The 3,624-nt window shown below is 51.3% G+C and overlaps 1 pseudogene; it reads right to left on the reverse strand.

Moving 5' to 3' along the window:
• Positions 1-503: 503 nt before the first annotated feature.
• On the reverse strand, positions 504-622 carry LOC122890827 (annotated as a pseudogene).
• Between the last annotated feature and the right edge of the window lie 3,002 nt (positions 623-3,624).

Genomic DNA, 3,624 nt, shown 5'->3' on the forward strand with positions numbered 1-3,624 from the left:
CATATAAGGTAAATATTTTGTCATTTCTTTAGTATAGCAACAATACACTCACAGTTTCTTTAGTCTTAGTTTCAGTCCATGGTCAGCAGGGTCTTTTGGCTGCATTTCCCATTTCTGGAGGGCATCCTTGACCAGGAGAGCCATGGCAGCAATTATGCAGAAGCAAAGGGGGAACCCCGCTGCTACTGGGTCTAGTTTCTTGCTAAGATAGACCACTGGCCTTCACCATGCCCTAGAGTCTGAGTCAAAACTTCTTTAGTCAGCCCTGCCTTTTCATCCACATACAAGTGGAAGGGCTTGGTAACATCTGGGATGACCAATGCTGGGGCACACAGTAAGGCTCTTTGTAATTCCCGAAATGCTCCTTCTGCCCCAGCTGTCCACACTCTACCATAGTGAGTCCTCCCTTAGCCAGTTCGTAGAGAGGTTGTGCCATCTCCGTGAAGGTAGCATCCACAGCCTGCAGTAGCCCACCGTCCCAAGAAATTCCCTCTTGGAGATCAAAGCAAAAGCAACCGGTATTCCCTGGCAGTCTTCCATCCAAGTACTAACCAGGCCCGACCCTTCTTAGCTTCCAAGATCAGACGAGATCTGGCGCCTTCAGGGTGGTATGGCCGTAGACAACCATAAGGTTCTTACCCGATATTCTCAGATGAGTGTACGCGACACCCTGTATAACATGGAACTGTCCTCCCCTTGCTGGAGGAAGCTGAACTTTCTCATACCCTACTGTTACCTTAATTTGTCCAGGCTTGGTTAGCTACCATATCTCTCTCGTTCATAGTTACATTGGCCCCCGGCCTTCTTGGGCTACTGATGCCTTGTGGTCATACCCATTCTGTACAAAGGAGGAGGTAGTGGAGGGTTTCTCGCATGATGATCGCATGATGCGATCCCGTTCTTCCCCATTAAAGAGAGCCATAAGGAGCTGTTGAACATCTACCCAGGTGGGTTGATGAGTAAGAAAGACAGTTTCCAAGAGGCTAATTAAATCCTGAGGGTGATCAGAAAAGGATTTGTGTTGGGTTTTCCAGTTATAGATGTCAGAAGAGGAGAAAGGGATATAGCTTAAGTAAGGCCGCCCTCTCCCCTTTGGTAGAGCAACCTCACGAAGGGGCAGCATTGGCACAGACCGTACCGGTGAGGTGGAGGAAGGCTGAGGAGGATAGGGGAAAGGGGAAGGATCAGGGCAGTCTTGCCGCATGGTGATCCCATAGGTGGACCCCGACCGTGTATGAGTTGGACTTGTAAAGACATTTTGGGACCGAGAGTCAGATTTAGAAGACAAATAAAGGGGGGTAAATTCCGCATCCTCCATATCTGATGGAGGTAGAACGGTCTCCTTCCCTGAATCCCCCTCATCTGTTTGTTCTGGTTTTGGTGCTCCAACCTGCCTTAGAGGGAGAGAAATAATTTCATTAGCGGGTGGAAGATGGGACTTGAGCCATGACGGCGGCTCTTCTATCAGGTATCGCCAGGCCACAATATATGGTACTTGGTCTCGATGTAGATCCAAGACCTCACTCAGGGTAGAATATATCTGAGTCAAGGCAAACGTTCCTTCCGGTGGCCACCCTGTGGAGAAATTGGGCCATTCTAATTGACAGAGTGTTTTTAGTTTTCCTGGATAAACCATATCACCTGACTGAGTGGCTTTACCTTGAAAATCTTTGAAATGTTCAAGAACAAGACCTAGGGGTGTCACAGGCCCCTTATTCTCTGTTTGTCCCATTTCTCCAAATACAACAAACAGCACAACAGACAACAACAAAAGAACAAGACAAAAACAAACATAGACCCAGTGATCCTTATCCAGAGCCTGATGCTGGGGGGGGCTTTTTTTGTCCACAACACACCACACAATAGATAACAAAAGAACCAGACAAAGACAACTGCAGACCCAGCGATTCTTACCCAAAATTTGCCACTTATGGCGGCTATTTTCATCTTCCAACCGCCTAAGGGGACTCGAACCCCTCAACTGCCTAAGGGGTGGCAGGGGAATCATACCCCCCGACCGCGCAGGGGGACTCGAACCCCCTGTCGATCTATCAGCAGAGGGATGGGGCGTCCCCGCATCCACTCCAGCCCTGGGGAGCATGGCTGCGTCCAGCTTCTCCCCGGTGGGCTATACCCTGGAGCTCCAACCAGACAGACGGATAGGATCCCAATACCCCAGATCCCAATACCTCGAAACGCAATACCTTGAAACCCAATACCTCGAAACCCAATACTTCGAAACCCAATACCTCGAAACCCAGTACCTCGAAACCCAGTACCTCGAAACCCAGTACCTCGAAACCCAGTACCTCGAAACCCAGTACCTCGAAACCCAATACCTCGAAACCCAATACCTCGAAACCCAATACCTCGAAACCCAATACTTCGAAACCCAATACCTCTGGAGGCTTTCCCTAAAAATTCTGATGCTGGCTCAGTTCTCGTCGTTTGATCCTGGACGAGCCCCCAAATGTTAGGGTCCGTGATCAAAGGAACGAGACTGATACAAAGCGAAGGTCAAGCAAAGCTTTATTTCGCGCCAAGCATCATGAATCACACTGACCGGTCAGGGCTTTCTTTTATAAAAGATGACAACTTTGACCCCGGCGAGCCTACTCCCAACGAGGTTGCTGACATCTAGGTTGTTTCTCACTGTGTCACTGCTGAGGGTCCTGGAGTGCAGGGCAGGGCCGCTGGCATCTCAGGGACCGCTGACAACTGGACCGCAGATGTCTCAGGACCACAGGCGTCGAGGGACCGCTGACAACTGGACCGCAGATGTCTCAGGACCACAGGCGTCGAGGGACCGCTGACAACTGGACTGCTGGGCCGCCGCCGGAAGCTGGAGGCTGCAGGCGGTGGCGCTCGGGGCCGCCGCCGGAGGCTGGAGGCTGCAGGTGGCAGCGCTCAGGGCCGCCGCCGGAGGCTGGACCGCCAAATGCGGTTATAGCTCTTACAAGAGCTGTTACAGCTCTTCTATACACCGTTGACTCCCCTGCTCTCCTGTGACTTCCACCGCTCTCCGCTCCACTTCACCGCTCTCCGCCGACTTCACCGCTCTCCGCCGACTTCACCGCTCTCCGCCGACTTCACCGCTCTCCGCCGACTTCACCGCTCTCCGCCGACTTCACCGCTCTCCGCCGACTTCACCGCTCTCCGCCGACTTCACCGCTCTCCGCCGACTTCACCGCTCTTCGCCGACTTCACCGCTCTTCGCCGACTTCACCGCTCTCCGCGGACTTCACTGCTCTCCGCCGATTTCACCGCTCTCCGCCGACTTCACCGCTCTCCTGCAGCAGCCCCGCTTTGACAGCCTGGCAGAGTAACCTTTATGGGGGTGGCTAAGCCCCGCCCCTACACAGGTGGCCAATTGAATTCCAATTTTCCCAGTGGATATACATACGGCTTACTGATTGGATGACTCCACTCGGTCTGCCCCACCCTTACAATAGTCTCTTGGTTTATTCTGTTTCCTCCATGAACTTGTAAAATTGCAAGCTATATTTATAGTTAAAGCTGACTAACCTTAACATTTTTAATAAGCATGTTTAAGCTTACGTTTTCTATTAAATACTAGAGTTTATCATCAAGTATATTTTCCATATGGATACACAAGATTTCCTT

Source organism: Neovison vison, chromosome 11 (genome assembly GCF_020171115.1).
Source record: "Neovison vison isolate M4711 chromosome 11, ASM_NN_V1, whole genome shotgun sequence".
NCBI classification, from domain to species: domain Eukaryota; kingdom Metazoa; phylum Chordata; class Mammalia; order Carnivora; family Mustelidae; genus Neogale; species Neogale vison.